This window comes from Piliocolobus tephrosceles, chromosome 18 (genome assembly GCF_002776525.5).
Source record: "Piliocolobus tephrosceles isolate RC106 chromosome 18, ASM277652v3, whole genome shotgun sequence".
NCBI lineage: Eukaryota > Metazoa > Chordata > Mammalia > Primates > Cercopithecidae > Piliocolobus > Piliocolobus tephrosceles.
Window position 1 is genome coordinate 62804393 of NC_045451.1, and position 17659 is coordinate 62822051.

Here is a 17659-nt window from a genome sequence, read left to right on the forward strand (position 1 = left end):
CACAATTACATAAAGCATGGAAAATTCTTTTCAAGTGTTTATAAATAGAGAAGACTTGCATGTTATGCATTCACAATTGTATGGGTGTTTTCTCTTTTGGTTTTAGTCTAGAGCTACACACAATCAGCATAGCAGGTGGGCAGTGATGGAAAAACACAGTCAAACTTCCCTTCAGTGCCAGAAAAATAAATACAGAAAAACATGGGAACTGGAAAAAATAATAATCCCAAAGGGCCAGAAGTGGGTCACCAAATTTATTTTACCACATCTATGGCTAATCCCAGATCACAAATGCTCGGGGGAAGCTAAAAGCCACACACCTAATGACAGATCTGAACTCAGATGAGAGCTGTTGTCCAAGAAGCAGTTTGTAGTTAAAGTTTAATTGATATAATTACTAGCTGAGACAAACAAAATAACGTGTCACAGACAAATAACAAAATCCAGTGCCTTTGCAACTTTATTGTCATAATGTATAATATATAATTTAAAATTATGTGATAGTTGATAAATCATGAAAATGATGCACACTCCAGGGAAAATGGAAATGAACCTGAGATCAACTCTGATTGGAACCATATGTTAGAATTAACAGGACAGAACTTTAAAGCAGCTTTTATAACCTTTCTCAGATATGAAAAAAATGGGATATGATTAATCAAAAGATAGGAAATATCTTCAGTGAAAGAGAAATGATTTTTAAAAGACGTTAGAAATGAAACTTTGGAAATACAAATACAATATTTGAAATAAAATGTTCACTGAGGCAACTTAACAGCAAATCAGATAGAGGAAAGAGCAAATGAATTATACGATAGATTAACAGAATTCCTCTAATGTGAAGAGCAGAAAGAAAACTGTACAGAGCCTGAAGGACCCATTATAGATAGGAACAAAGAATCTAACATATAATTAATTGGAATTCCATAATAAGAAAATGATAGAGTGGACAAAAAAAGTATATCTGAAAAAAGAATGGTCAAAAATTTCCAATTTTTATACCTATTTAAGATCTCGAGCAGGATAAACATGTAAAAGACAATCTTGAAATGCATTATACTCACATGGATAAAATCCCAAACTAAACAGCAAATAAGAAATGAGGAATTAGAGGAGACCATTTCAAAATTTCCTTCCTGAAGGAGTGGTCAGTTCGCAATTTGACAAACATCTCTCCTTCCTAATTCTGTCCTGGCAGATTTTAATTTTTTCTTTTAGTTTTCTTTCTTTTTTCTTATATTTTTGGTACAGCATTAGAATCAAAAAATTGTGACTTAACTAAATGAGAAACTCTGAATGCTGAGGTAGAAGTATGAAATAATTATACTCGATTTTTTTCAAAAAGGAAAAAATGGTCAGCCTCAAAAGTGCAATGAAATAGTGAAGTTCTTGCATAGAAACTTTTTTGTTTGTTTGTTTGTTTGTTTGTTAAAGTGTTTGAGATGGAGTTTCGCCTTTGTTGCCCAGGTTTGAGAGCAATGGCGCGATTTTGGCTTACCGCAACCTCTGCTCCCAGGTTCAAGCGATTCTCCTGTCTCAGCCTTGTGAGTAGCTCAGATTACAGGCACATGCCACTATGCCCAGCTAATTTTTGTACTTTTAGTAGAGGCGGGATTTCATCATATTGGTCAGACTGGTCTCGAACTCCTGACCTCAGGTGATTCACCCGCCTCGGCCTCTCAAAGTGCTGGGATTACAGGCATGAGCCACCATGCACGGCCCTTGCATAGGAACTTTTAAAAGAAAACCTCATCATTTCTAGTAAGTAGGATGTCGGAAGTAAAATGATAGATCTAAAAAAAAGTGCCAGTAGCCCGACAGCTATTTCATTTCCCAGGTCATTATCACAAATCTCCTGCAAATTAGACTTTCTAATGCCTCTCTGAGGTAGAAAATCCAACTGTCTTTATTTAGTCAAGATAGAAGCAGCAAAAATTTATCTTTGCTTAAATATATTGTAATAAATCCTGTTCCTTTACACATTATGGAATCTGCTTTATAGAAACCTCTACTGGAAATTTAATGTCCCTAGTCATACATAATTTCTTTCTTTCAATATTTTTCTAAAGTAAAAATGAATACAACTGTAAGTCACAGTGACATTCATTAAAAAAAGTCTCCCACTCATTCTTATAAAAAATCATCCCTAAGTAGCTTCTACCTTGAAAAATACCGTAAGTTCAAATAGTTTACTTTAAAAGGTCTAGCAAGTGTGGTGGTAAAATTTTTAAACTTATCTTTTGTTCTTAACATAAGTTGCTTTTATTTTCTAATTGTACCTGTGGTCTGACATTTCCTCTGCACTCATTTCAAGACCTTCTGAACAAAAAAAGAAATCTATGAGCTGACCCCAAGGAGACTGCTGACCATATCTGCCTGTCACCAGTGACAGTTACATATCACTTGAATTTTACAAAAGCAACAAAAAGTAATTTGTTGACTTTTCTGAGTTAGGGTGAATTTACGAAAATATTAACCACTTTTTACAATTTCATTTTTCCTCATTTTTTTTTTTCTTTCTGAGACTCTTCTCGCTCTGTCACCAAGGCTGAAGTGCAGTAACACAATCTTGGCTCACTGCAGCCTCCACCTCCTGGGTTCTAAGTGATTCTTGCCTCAACCTCCAGAGTAGCTGCAATTACAGGAGCCCACCACCATGCTTGGCTAATTTTGTATTTTTAGTAGAGATGGGGTTTTACCATGTTGGCCAGGCTGGTCTCGAACTCCTGACCTCAGGTGATCTGCGCACCTCAGACTCCCAAAGTACTGGGATTACAGGCATGAGTCACCAGGCCCAGCCCATTTTTCCTCAAGCTTTTGATTCCAAAATCTCTGTGAAAACTGCTCAGGCAAAGTGTGCTGTCAATAAAGTCTGCTTTTCTCATGTTGGTCCCCTCTTTCTGATTCTGTTTCTCTCACCTAGTTGTGCCTCCTGGCCTCTCCTGCTCATCACCCCCAAACTCTTTCTGTTCTCACATTCTGACTGGGCCTCACAATATTTTCAAAATCTTTGATTGCAGTCTTCTTTCATATTTAGTTGGAAATAATGAAGCAACTCTTTATTAATGACTTCAGTCATCAGTTTGATTGGTGTCTCCTGAATCCCCTGATATCATAATCTGGCAGTTGATCTGAACTGGGAATTCCTCAAAAACAGTTTGGCAATTCTGGCTTTCTCAACAAATAAACCACAGATGTCCTTGGACACCAACTAGCAAAACAGGTCTTTCTACTGGGTCCTTTGTACTATTTGAGATGTAAACAAACATAGTTACTAAGGCTAGAGTCTAAGCCAAATATTCAAACTAAGACTTTTAGAGTAACAACTTAAAGAATAAAACAGAATGGAATGTGGATGGGAACGGATTTCAAGTCAAAGGAAAGAAAAAAGGAAGAGGAGGAAAGACAAAACTATAAATCCAGACCAAAAAATAAAGTTAAAAATATAGGGTAGAATTGAAAGTGAATAGATCACAATCTAAATTTATAAATTTGTAATCAATTGTAAATGTGTAAATGCACTCTCCCATTAAAAGGCTCTCTGGGCAACAGATGCAGCTTTATGTTGTTCACAGGTGTTATTGTTTGGCTGTGTCCCCACCCAAATTTCATCCTGAATTGTACTCTCATAATTCCCACATGTTGTGGGAGGGGCCTGGTGGGAGATAATTTGAATCATGATGGCAGTTTTGAATCATGATGGCAGTTTTCTCCATACTGTTCTCATGGTAGGGAATTATTCTCATGGTAGGGAATAAATCTCACAACATCTCATGGCTTTATCAGGGGTTTCCACTTTTGCATCTTTCTCATTTTCTCTTGCTACTGTCATGTAAGTAGTGCCATGTTTCTGAGGCCTCCCCAGCCATGTGAAACTGGTAAGTCCAATTAAATCTTTTTCTTCCCAGTCTTGGCTATGTCTTTATCAGCAGCATGAAAACGGACTAATACAGTAAATTGGTACCAGTAGAGCGGGACATTGCTGAAAAGATACCTGAAAATGTGGAAGCGACTTTGGAACTGGATATCAGGCAGAGGCTGAACAGTTTAGCGGGCTCAGAAGAAGACAGGAAAATGTGGGAAAGTTTGGAACCTCCTAGAGACTTCTCGAATGGCTTTGATAAAAATGCTGATAGTGATATAAACAATAAGGTCCAGGCTGAGGTGCTCTCAGATCGAGATGAGGAACTTGTTGGGAACTGGAGCAAAGGTGACTCTTGTTATGTTCTAACAAAGAGACTGGTGGCATTTTGCCCTTGCCCTAGAGATTTGTGGAACTTTGAACTTGAGAGAGATAATATAGGGTATCTAGTGGAAGAAATTTCTGAGCAACAAACCATTCAAAAGGTGACTTGGGTGCTGTTAAAAGCTTCCATTTTAAAAGAGAAACAGAGCATAAAAGTTCAGAAAATTTGCAGCCTGAACAACACAGCAGAAAAGAAAAACCCATTTTTTAAGAAGAAATTCCAGCTGGCTGCAGAAATTCACATAAATAACAAAGAGCTAAATGTTAATACCAAAGACAATGGGGAAAATGTCTCCAGGGCATGTCACAGATCTTTATGGCCACCCCTCCCATCACAGACCCAGAAGTCGAGGAAGAAAAAATAGTTTCACGGTCTGGGTCCAGGGTCCCCACGCTGTGTGCAGCCTAGGGAGTTGGTGCCCTGCATTCCAGGTGCTCTAGACATTGCTAAAAGGGGCCAAGGTACAGCTTGGCCCATGGTTTCAAAGGGTGCAAGCCCCATCCCTTGGCAGCTTCCACGTAGTGTTGAGCTTGAGGGTGCACAGAAGTCAAGAATTGAGGTTTGGGGACCATCACCTAGATTTCAGAAGATATATGGAAACTCTGGCCTACTGGCATGGGTACAACATGCTTCCTACCTGCTGAGGGTGAATGTGATACACAGAGCTATGATGGTTTCTAATGATTGGCAAAATTCACAAAAGTTTCAAGTGATTCATGTCAGGATCATTCTGTGTGCAAAGTTTGATGTATTAATAAATGAAGATCAAGTGGTTTCTTAGTCTGTAATTGCAATTTCATTTTTTTAAAGTCAGTAGATTTTTTGTACAATTCTATTACAAGTGGCCCAGGTTTAATTTCACCCATCTCCATGAAGTGCTGACAAACATTCTGTAGGCTTGTAGTCTTTGAATTTAAAGAAGAGAGTCTCACCTTTGGTTAATTTTTTAATATACTTCTGCAGCTCAATGTTCACATTAAAATGAACATATGTGTCTTCTTAAAGCCACAGGAGTATCTTGCACAGTACTTAAATCTATGTCATTCAGCTCCTTGATACTCAGTTTAATACAGCGTATTACAGGCCAATTTTCTCAATTCTAGTACTGAGTAACACCACTCCTGATTCTGAGAACAACTTTGGTAATAAAGTAGTGATATGTGCTGCTTAGTATATTTCAGACCAATATTCTCAGTTCTAGTAGTAACACCGCTCTTGGTTCTGATGGCAACTTTGGTAATAAAGTCATGATATGGTTTGACTCTGTGTCTCCACCCAAATCTCATCTTGAATTGTACTCCCATAATTCCCATGTGTAGTGGGAGGGACCAGATGGGAGATAATTGAATCATGGGGGTGGTTTCCCCCATACTGTTCTCGTGATGGTGAATAAGTCTCATGAAATCTGACGATTTTATCAGGAGTTTCTGCTTTTGCATCTTCCTCATTCTCTCTTTGGCTGCTGCCATCTGTGTAAGACGAGGCTTGCTCCTCCTTGCCTTCCGCCATGATTGTGAAGCTTCCTCAGCCACGTGGAACTGTAAGTCCAATTAAACCTCTTTCTTTTGTAAATTGCCCAATCTCAGGTATGTCTTTATCAGCAGTGTGAAAACAGACTAATACATGTAATAGAGTACCATGAACTCTAGCAGGAAAAGAATCGGGAGACCCTGCTCCAGCACCACCCTGTTCTTCATCTTCTCCAAATTCCAAATACTGTTTTTCTCCAAGTACTAAGGTTCTTTTTGAGGGGACACGCTGAACGTCAAGTGGAAATTCTTTATTATATGTAAAAATATTCTTTAGGATTAGTGCTAGTTTCTTCAGGTCCTCCAATTTCAGTTCTTCTTGAGACTGTGTTGAGTGTAAAGCTGTACTTCACAATCCTAAGCATGTTGCAACATTGCCTGTGGGTTTCTTTTGTTCTTCCGTGAATTCTCATGTTGAGTTTGGGCCTCTTTTTGTAGAAGTCTTGCTGATATCAGATACTCATCTATCACTTTCACCAGCTGGCTCCAAGAGTCAAAGCTGGTGCCTCTCCTAAAACTGGCTCCCCTAGTGCTGTAGTAGACTCTGGGTCACAAAGGTGACTACTCCTTACCCTGTCCCCTCCTGTCCCTACCCCAGCAAGGCTGGGCTTTCAGGTACCATCCTGGCTGGGCCTGACCCCAATATTGACAGGGTCTGGAGGAACCACTATAGCAAACTCTGCCACCTTCCAAGGAGCCATGCAAGATTATTTGCAACCACTCTTCTCTTTTTTTCCTCTCTCTTTCTTGCTTTCTTTTTAGTGTGATTATGGTATTTATTTGGAATATAGTAGGTTCATTTGTTTCACATTGGTTTCAGTTTTTGATTGTTCCTCCTTCCCATGCTTACTGATTAATCTTACATTTCTAATATGCAGGATAAATACTTTAAAATCCAAAACTATACAAAAGGAGGAAGGGCTTCAAGATGGCTGACTAGAGGCATTGGGTACTGCCACCTCCACACAGAAGAACCAACATAGTGAGTAGATATCACACTTTGAATAGATCATCTGAGAGAACACCGGAATTCAACAGAGAAGTGACAAGACACACTTAAAGCAAGGAAGAAGGAATTGAAGCAGACTGTTGGGCTGAATCAATTGGGAGCCTCGAGGGGCTCCTCCATATAGGACAGAGTAAGTGTGTGATCCCAGCAGTCCACGTTCTCACCACAGGCTCCTGCAATCCTAGCCACAGGGAAGACCCTCCACCCAGAGACTAACATAGGGCACTGCCTGAAGGTCGCAGGATGGCATTGCTCCAACGAGGGCGCTCAAGCTAGATACAACCCCATCCCTAATAGCACAGTGCATACAGAGAGTCTAGTTCCCACCAAAGGGCATCGTGCCTGGGGGCTCAACAGCCCTGCCCCCACACATCCTCCACACATCAACATTCCCTGCCTGCAGCCCCTGCTGTGACTGGCTGATGCTGTTGCAGCCAGGGCTGAAGCGTGAGCCATTCCAAAGACCCCACTGACCCCGCTGCCCGCAACAGTGAAGATGCTGTGCATTTTCACGTGTCCTGAGGACAAACTCCCCTATCCACAAGGCCTGCTACAACAGCCAGGGCCAAAGTCTGAGCAAAGTGTGAGCTCCCCAGCTGCCTGCTTAGGGCTGCTGCCACTGAAAACAACCCCACCCCCCAAGTAGCAGGGCTGCAGCACAGCTGCGGCTACCCCCACCCCAGCATTTCACCCTGGTCCTAGGGATCACCCTGCCCCTGCCTACCATAGCCCCTGAGGGCCTAAGGTCAGGTCTGCCTGGCCAGCTCAGCCCCTCCAGTGCCAGAGCATGCTGTCCCATCTGGAGACCTAAGGGCCAAACAGTGCTCAGTTGGATCCACCACTGGTGTCACCTGTGCACTCCTGTCAGGGGCCTGAGGTCAGGCCCACCCAACCTACCACTGCCACCACAGCTGGCACCCACCTCTATGCACTGCCTGTGATCTGGGGACTTGCTCTCAGCCTATCATAGCCAACACCAGCACCAATGTGGACAGCATGGGAGCCAGAGGTTTGTTCAGCCACACCACACCCACTGCCCAAGGCCTTGAGAACCTGCCCACCACTGCCACTGCTGGCACAGGAGCAGGACACCTGGAGGTCCAAGAACCAGCCCACCTGAATCAGCTAATGCCGGAGTCAGAGTGTGCTGCCCTGGCGCCCAAAGGCAGTGTCCCTTAATCTGCCACTGCAAACATGGGCCCCGGGACAGGACCACTTGATGTACCCAGCAAAACTTCACCACAGCCCATCAAATAAAAGGAATTGGGGCCTGAAAAGACAGCAATATTAAATTCTGAATTGGTCCTGCCAAATAGTTTGATGTTTCAACTTTCCACAGAACAGGGAGATATTACGTATATTCACTAGCAATGAAGCAATAAGAAAAGTGACTAAACTCATCATAAAAGGCCCAAATGAAAGCTTTTCTATAAGAAAAAAATTAGACTAGTGTTATTTCCACATACCCTAAATGCAAACCAACTATCTTGAACTAGAAAGGATAAGAAGAGAATCAACGAAATGGGCAAATGCTAAGCTTTGTTTTTTAAATATCTGAAAAGTTGTTGAGGTTTTCAATTTTACATATGAGTGTGTTGTAAAAATGTGCAGCCTGACTAGCAAGCAATAAAACCATCTTGCCAAGTGGTTTTAAAGGTCAAGCTCATTAGTAATTTAAGAAGAATCTGCATCAAGCTAGAAGACACTGCTTCTTCAAATAAATTACACACGATCTTGTAAGTTTGGGTTTTATCGCTTTAATTGAATGTTTGCACCACTTATAATGTCACAGTGTTTAAGATTTAACTTAACAATTGCCATCTGAAACTTCTCACGTTATCCTGTAAGTCTTCTAACAAGGTTCAAGTGTGTGTGTGTGTGTGTGTGCATTTTTTCTAGATTTTTATTTTAGCAAGTCGCAACAGAACACTATTTTCTGGTTTTAACTTTGATGCAATGACTATTTATTCTGCAATTATGGAGCACTGGATACATACTAGACATCATATTTGTCACTGGTGTACTAAAATAAATAGGTCGCAATCTTGCACACACAAAATTTACAAGGTAACAAGGGATACAGAGAGGTTCTTAAGAATAAGTTTTCCTACATTGATCTAAATAGCTATCAAATCCATTTTTATCAAGTATCTTAGTTTTTAGAGCGAAATGGGTCCTCAAAACTCATTCTTTCATCTTTTAAAAAAGGAAAGCTTAGGTTGAAGCAGATTATAATTTACCTAAGTGTCCTTATTATCCCAGAACTGGAAATAAATCTCCATCTTCAAGTCTAAAGCTTTTTCTGTTGATAAAATCTTAGAGGCACACTATTTATTATATGGAACCAAACATTAAATGGTTTTTGATTAGCAGCAAAGCTAACTCCTGAGAATGATTTTTTCATTTTTATGTAAAGTATGACTTTAAATAAACATGAACAAAATATTACTAAAGAATTTTGATTTGTCAATAGAATTTTATTTTATCATTTTTGCATTTATTAATTCACTAAACTACTTTAAAATAATTTTTAAGTAATTTATACTATATGGGTTTTACCTTAATTATATATATTTGTACTTAATTAATTAGCTTTATACCTCCCAAAAAATGGCAAAAAAAAAAAAAAAAAGACACATTTGAAGGTTACATCACACATTTAGATAAGGAGTAGAAAAGTAGTGAAACTCAAATGTGCTTACACTTGTATCAATAATTATAAAAGTATTTAACCTGCAGCACAGAAGTTAAGGATATGTTACCTGCTTTAAAGATTAGAGTTTCAAAAATGGGCTCATATCATATTACAGAGCTTTTTTCCTCACTTAATATATTGAATACTACTACTAAATAATGGTTCTTTTGCTTCTATGGTTGTTATGACGAGAGCTTGTGTATTGAGAGTTTTGTATTTTTGTTTTAATCTATAGCTGTTAAAAGCCACAGAATAAGTCTCTGCAGTACCAAGGGAAATGGCAGGAGACAAAACATTCTTGATCAGTATAAAATGACTACCAGTCTAGACCCTTCAGGTCTCCAGTGTATAGTTTTAATGAAGTGAATATCTAGCAAAATGATACTTTACTTTTAACATCACCATCTATTTGAAATATGTGTATGTCCAAAGAAAGAACGAACAGAGAAGACCTGAATTTAGTTTCCCAAGTTGAGGTTAAATTACTCTTTTAGTAGCAAAGTACAGTCCAGCAACAATTATAGAAAAAAATTCTTTCCCACATAAAAAAATATGCTCAGAGATGTAAAAATATGAAATAATGTTGTTTCCTCTCTTTCCTGAACAATACACTTAAAACAATATAAAGCTCCTGATTCACATGAGGCATTTTCCAGTGCTGGACAGCAAGTTGGATGGCATCTAATGTCAGGGACTCATTGATTCCTTAGGAAATACTCTCTGTTATAGTCAATCATAGTACCAAAAATGGAAGGTTTAAAATTTTGTCATTATTTACTCACTAGTAACTACTTACTGTATACCCATCTACATGCCTGGCACATTTCATTTAGAGTGAAGGTAGGCACTATTTGCTTAATAATGAATATAAGGAAATTGAGACTAACTCCAGAGTGGTTAAGTGAATCGTTTAAGGAGATAAAGCAAGTAAGTGACAAAAAGATGTTCTTTCTAACTCTGAAATCTGGTATCTTTCCTTATGTTTGTTTGTCCAGGCAATTTGAGGTGGTAATACATTTCACTATTGTATGACAAGGAAATCAGTTTTAGGCCTGTCGCTGCCACTACCCAGCTGACTGACATTAGGGCTGATTACTTAACCTCTTTAAGCCTTCGTTGCCACATTTATTCTGAATCAATATAGCCAGATCTCAGAAAAAGGTCAATTTAACAGAGATTATAGGAAGGCAAGTTTTTAATTAATATAACATGTCATTTCAAATCTGTAGAGAAAATTATCATCATATTCACAGAATGTATGTGACGATTTTCAGACTACTGTTTTATAAACCATTTAGAAAGAAAAAGATGTCACCATTAAACTAAACTATGACCAAGTCACTTTCTTTCTGTGATGTAAATTCCTTGATGAGTAGCAACATGATATGGAGCACCACCCAGACTGTGAGTAGGGCATTCTGTGAGTTCACAGATGGTGGTGCAGGCAGGGAAGGCAAATTCATATGCAGAATACATGTTCGTCCCAGTGAGGGCAAGTCTGCCTCCTTCATAATGCGAAAGGTCAATGTATTCAGCCACCCATAGGTGGCTGGCTGGTCCCACAAGCAATGGTGCCACCTTAGGAGCTCAATGTTAGTATCTATTTTGGCAGATTAGACACTCAGCAGTAACAGCAGCCAAATCAGACAACAAAGAGATGCCTTGTTGTAGACCTCATGCATAGCCTTCATTGGTGCCACCATGGCCACTATGTCCACGAGCCCATTGAGCAAGCACTGGGGTGGCTGATGAAAGAGGTTAGCTGATACTCTCTGAGTCCTTCATTTTGTCCTTCTAATTAGCAGCCCCCTCCTTAGTAAGATGCCCTTTAGTGATATTCACATCAGACATACCTATCTTCATAGTCTGTGCCACCTCCAAGCCATCCAGCTACATGCCTGCCCCTCAGACTTCCTTTTCACCAGCTTTACAATTCTGTTTCTTCCAAGCTGCTGACCATTCAACCAGACTTAGCAACTGCCCTCAAATTGTTGTAGACACACAGTTGACCCTTTAACAACACAGGAGTTAAGAGCAGTGACACTAATGAAAATGTATGTATAACATTTGGCTTTCCCAAAACTTAACTATTACTAGCCTACTGTTGAGGGAAGCCTTACCATTAACATAAACAATGGATTAACACATACTTTGTGTGTTACATGTATCATATACTGCGTCCTGACAATAAAGTAAGCTAGAGAAAAGAAAATGCTATTAAGAAAATCATAAGATAAAATATATTTACCGTTTACTAAGTGGAAGTGAACCATCATGAAGGTCTTTATTCTCATTATCTTCACAGCTGAGGAGGAGGAAAAGGATTGGTCTTGCCGTCTCAGCGGTGGCAGAGAAGAAAATCCTTGTATATGTGGACTTGCACACTTAAACCTTTGCTGCTTAAGGGTCAACAGTATACTTCCGGCAACTCACTTCAAATTAAGCAACCAAATTTTGCCCACAGGCAAAGTTTTCCTTCACTGCTTTCCTTTACGGTCATCTCTGAGTGGGGTTAAAATGCAGCAGTCATCCTCTTTCAGTTCGCATCAACATTTCTTGCAGACCTACCTATCTGTAACTAGGCTTTGAGTTTTTTCTTCTTTAGTCAACTGATCATAAGATACTTCTCGGATGGTAGCCCCGCGCGGTGGCTCACGCCTGTAACCTCAGTGTGTCCGGAATTGGTGGGTTCTTCGTCTCACTGACTTCAAGAATGAAACTGCGGACCCTCGCCGTGAGGGTTACAGTTCTTAAAGAGGGTGTGTACGGATCGCCGTGAGGGTTACAGTTCTTAAAGAGGGTGTGTACGGATCGCCGTGAGGGTCACAGTTCTTAAAGATGGTGTGTACGGATCGCCGTGAGGGTTACAGTTCTTAAAGATGGTGTGTAAGGAGTTTGTTCCTTCAGAAGTTCAGATGTGTCTAGAGCTTCTTCCTTCTCGTGGGTTAGTGGTCTCGCTGGCTTCAGGAGTGAAGCTGCAGACCTTGGAGGTGAGTGTTACAGCTCATAAACGCAGCATGGACCCAAAGAGTGAGAGTATCAGCAACATTTACTGCAAAGAGCAAAATAACAAAGCCCCTACAGCATAGAAAGGAACCCGAGTAGGTTGCCCCTGGCTGGCTCGGGCAGCCTACTTTTATTCCTTTATCTGGCCCCACCCACATCCTGCTGATTGGCCCATTTTACAGAGAGCTGATCGGTCGGTTTTGACAGAGTGCTGATTGGTGCCTTTACAATCCTTGAGCTAGACACAGAGTGCTAGACAGAAAAGTTCTCCAAGTCCCCACTAGGTTAGCTAGACACAGGGTTAACTAGATACAGAGTACCAATTGGTGTATTTACAATCCTTGGGCTAGACACAGAGTACTGATTGGTGTATTTACAAACCTTGAGCTAGACACCCTGTGCTGATTGCTGTATTCTCTAGCTAGACATAAAAGTTCTCCAAGTCCCCACCAGATTAGCTAGATGTAGAGTGCTGATTGGTGCACATACAATCCTCCCGCTAGATATAAAAGTTCTCCAAGTCCCCATCCTGCTCAGGAGCCCAGCTGGCTTCACCTAGTGCATCCTGCACAAGGGCTGCAGACCAAGCTGCCCGCAGTGCCAAGCCATGCCTGCACTCCTCAGCCCTTGGGCTGTGGATGGGACCAGGGGCCACGGAGCAGGGGGCAGCGCCCGCCAGTCGGGGAGGCTCTGACGGCGCAGGAGCCCACCGCAGGGGGAAGGAGCTGAGACATGGCGGGCTGCAGGTCTTGAGCCTTGCCCCGCGGGGAGGCAGCTAAGGCCCAGCGAGAATTTGAGTGCAGCGCTGGCACTGCTGGGGGACACCGCGCAACCTCCGCAGCTGCTGGCCTGGGTGCTAAGCCCCTCACTGCCCTGGACCGTGGGCGCCGGCCGGCAGCTCCGTGTGCCGGACCCGCCAAGCCCCCGCCGGCTCCCGCCGGAACTCATACTAGCCCACGAGCGCCGGCGCAGCCCGGGCTCCCGCCGGCCCCTCTCTCTCCACACCTACCTGCAAGCAGGGGGAGTCAGCTCCGGCCTCAGCCAGCCGAGAGGGGCTCCCACAGTGCTGTGGCGGGCTGAAGGGCTCCTCAAGCACTGCCAGAAGCCGAGGAGGCGCTGGGAGTGATGGCTGCTAGAACATCGTCACCTCTCACCAGCACTTTGGGAGGCTGAAGTGGGTGGATCACTTGAGGTCAGGAGTTCGAGACCAGCCTGGCCAACGCAGTGAAACCCCGTCTCTACTAAAAATACAAAAAACTTGACTGGGGTGGTGGTGGGTGCATATAAGGCCAGCTACTTAGGAGGCTGAGGCTGGAGAATCACTTGAACCTGGGAGGGAGAGGTTGCAGTGACTGAGACAGCGCCATTGCGCTCCAGCCTGGGCGACAAGAGTGAAACTCAATCTCAAAAATAAATAAATAAACAAATACACTTGCAGCAGAAGTTGGTGATAAAGGAGTCTGAGTCACCCACTCACAACTTATTTGTACCTTCTATACCTGCCTAAGTCAATTGCCTTTTATGCCCTTTCCGCTTAGTGATAAATCACTAATGCTTATACCCATGTGTATGGCTCGCTAGATAAAATGATATCCACTTCATTACAGGAAACTTAGACTTCATGATCAACGGGTATCACATAAACACTCACTCTCTAGCAAGACCTGAGTAGCTTGTAGGAAGCCTGGAAGGAAACATAGCACAAGGCCCAATAGCAAAACCTAAGAACTGACACTGATATTAAATATGTGTAATGTTTTAAAGGAATAAACATAACAGGGAAATGAATTGTTAACAAAATAATTCCCAGAGCTAAAAAAAACAATTATCTGAAGCGGAAAATCCACAAAATGGACTTAGCTGAAGTTTCGATCTGGCTGAATAAATGACTGGCTAACTTAAAGACATTACAATAGAAATGATCCAAACTAAAGCATTCAGAGAAATACAGTTGTTTTCTTTAAAGAAAAGGAAAGTCTTAAGAAAATGAAAATGTGTGAGACAATATCAAGCAGTCCAAAATCTGTTTAATTGGAGATCTAGAAAAGGAAAGAGTAGATAGAAAGTGTGTTTTAAAAAATAATTGCCAAAACACATCAAATTTGATGAGAATTGAAACCTAAATTCCACAAATCTGAACAAACCCTAAGCAAAAACATAAAAGAAACACAAATCAATGTACATGATAATTAAAGGGCAAAAAAAAATTATCAAACGACTGTAATAAAGGAAAAAAAATCTGAAAAATTGCCAAAGGAAAAATAATACATTACAAATGTGGGAATATAGATACTAGTACTACAAACAGAAATATCACAACAAAAATAAGCTAAAAGTATAGGAAAAATATCATGAAAACTTTAAGTACTAGAAGGATACTGTATTAATATCAGACATAGAAAAATTTGGGACAGGGAATATTATCAGAGATTAGGAAAAATGTATATGTCATAATGATAAAGGGGTAAATCCATCAAAGACATAACAACACTTCTAACTATGAATGTACCTATTAAGGGAGCTCCAAACTATATAAAACAGAAACCAATTGATGTGGAAGATCAATGAGACAAGCCCACACAACGTAAGGGATTTCAATATATTTTTTAAATAATTGATTGAACAAGTAAATATTGAACAAATAAAGAGAAATCAACATGGATAGAGAAGAACTTAAAGCTGTCAATCAATTCAACCTAATTGAAATTAATAAAATGTGTCCAGCAGTGGCAGAATTCTTTTTTTCTCAAATTCATAAGAAACATTCACCAAATCAGACCAAGACGTTATAAGAATTTGGAGTTGCAGATGATAAAGAAAAATGTATAGCTTTAAATACTAATTTTAGAAAAGAAGAACGTTTTCAAATCAATTCCAATCAGTACAATAAGGCCAGATGAAATGAAAGTATTTAGATTTAAAAAGAAGTAAAACTGTCTTACTTTGCAGATTACATAATTATGTGTGTAGAAAAATCTTACAGCACCTATGAAACCACTATTAGAATTAATAAAGCAAACTTAATAAGGGCACATGGTAAAAGATGAATATACAAAAATTATTTCAGTATTACTAGTAATAATCAATTAGAAAATGAAATATGGACAACTTGCAGTAGTATAAATATATAAAATAGTTCAAGAGAAATGCAAGATAAGTGTTTAAGATTGGCAAAACACTGCTCAGAAAAATAAAGTAGTTCCACAAAATGTAGACAGGCATGTATATACCTTGAAAGATTCAATTTTTTTTTCAAGCTGAGCTATAGATTCAGTGCAATTTTAATCAAAATGTCACGTTTTCCATAGAGATCAACAAATTAATCCTAAAATTTAAACTGAAATGCAAAGGATATAAAATAGCAAAGTAAATTTTAGAAAGGAGAAATAAAATTTGACTCCACTTTAATTTTTTTTATTTCCAACTTTTATTTTAAGTCCAGGGGTACATGAGCAGGATGTGCAGGTTTGTTACCCAGATAAATGTGTGCCATAGTGGTTTGCTGCACAGATCATCCCATCACCCAGGTATTAATCCCAGCATCCACTAGCTATTTTTCCTGATCCTCTGCATCCTCCCAACCCGCAAACTCTGGCAGGTTCCAGTGTGTGTTGTTCCCCTACACCATGTATCCATGTGTTCCCATAATTTAGTTCCTACTTATAAATGAAAACATACGGTATTTGGTTTTCTGTTCCTGTACTAGTATGCTGAGGATAATGGTCCCCAGCTCCATCCATGTTCCTGCAAATGGTATGATCTCATTCCTTTTTATGGCTGCAGAGTATTTTTGTGTTGTATATGTACCACATTTTCTTTATCCAGTCTAGTTGGTGAGCATTTAAATTGATTCCATGTCTTTGCTGTCGTGAATAGTGCTGTGGTGAACATATGCATGTGTGTGTCTTTATAATAGAATGTTTATATTCCTTTGAGTATGTATCCAGTAATGATCATGCTCAGTAGAATGGTATTTCTGTCTCTAGGTCTTTGAGGAATTGTCACATGTATTACACAATGATTGAACTAATTTACACTCCCACCAACAGTGTAAAGGCATTCCTATTTCTCCACAGCCTCGCCAGCATCTGTTGTTTCTTACCTTTTTAACAATCGCCATTCTGACTGATGTGAGATGGGATCTCATTGTGGTTTTTATTTGCATTTCTCTAATGATCAGTGATGTTTAGCTTTTTAAAATATGTTTGTTGGCTGCATGCATTGGACTCCACTTTTAATGATAAATTTAAAATTGCTGTAATCAAGACCGCACGGTGTTTCTAAAAGGATACGTGTATAAAGCAATAGAATACTATAATGAGACCAGAAATAGTGAGACATATACGGTCGATTGATTTATTATAAACTTATCAATGCCTTTTTGGAGTTGGGAAATAATAGTATTTTCAACAAATAGTGATCCATATAGAGAAAAATAAACATTGACCCTTATCTAACTACATACACAAAAATTAACTCAAAATAAATCATACACCTAAACATAAAAGCTAAAATCCAGAACTTTTAAAGGAACATCTAGGAAAAAATCTTTCAATCTTACAGTAAGCAAAAATTTCTTACCTAGGTAACAAGGACAAAAATCTCCAAAATGATTGATAAAATTAACTGAATCTAATTTTTTAGAAGCTATCCCTCAAAGTACACCAAAAAGAAATTGAAAATGCAAGTTAGGATGTAAATATCCTGTGTATACATTTGTATTTTATGGTCATTAGATTAACAGAAAATAAGCATAGAATAAATAAAATTTCCAAAGACAATAGTCAGTTCCATAATAAAAACTAATAAAATTTACAAATCTCTGGTGTGTCTTGAGAAAGAAAGAAAGAGAGAAAGAGAAGGGGCAGAGAGAAAATAAATGAACATTATTAAGCAATAAAAGGACTATAACTCCTACACAAACACACTAATAACGTCGAAGTAGACTTTGTAAACATTTTACAACAATAAAATTGAAAACTTAGATGAAATGAACATCTATATATTCTATTTTTGAAAATACATAACTTCATAAGTCATGGACATTATGAAATAGAAAACCTGAATAATTCCAACTTATAGAAATATTATCCCAGTGTGTAGAAAAGACTCTACATGTGATTTTTTAGTATAGAATAATCTTAATGCCAAAATCTTTCTCTTAATGTACAGG

General features: G+C 39.5%; 1 pseudogene; it reads right to left on the bottom strand.

Annotated features, from left to right (window-relative positions):
• Nucleotides 1–4972: 4972 nt before the first annotated feature.
• On the bottom strand, nt 4973–13434 carry LOC111553538 (annotated as a pseudogene).
• Between the last annotated feature and the right edge of the window lie 4225 nt (nt 13435–17659).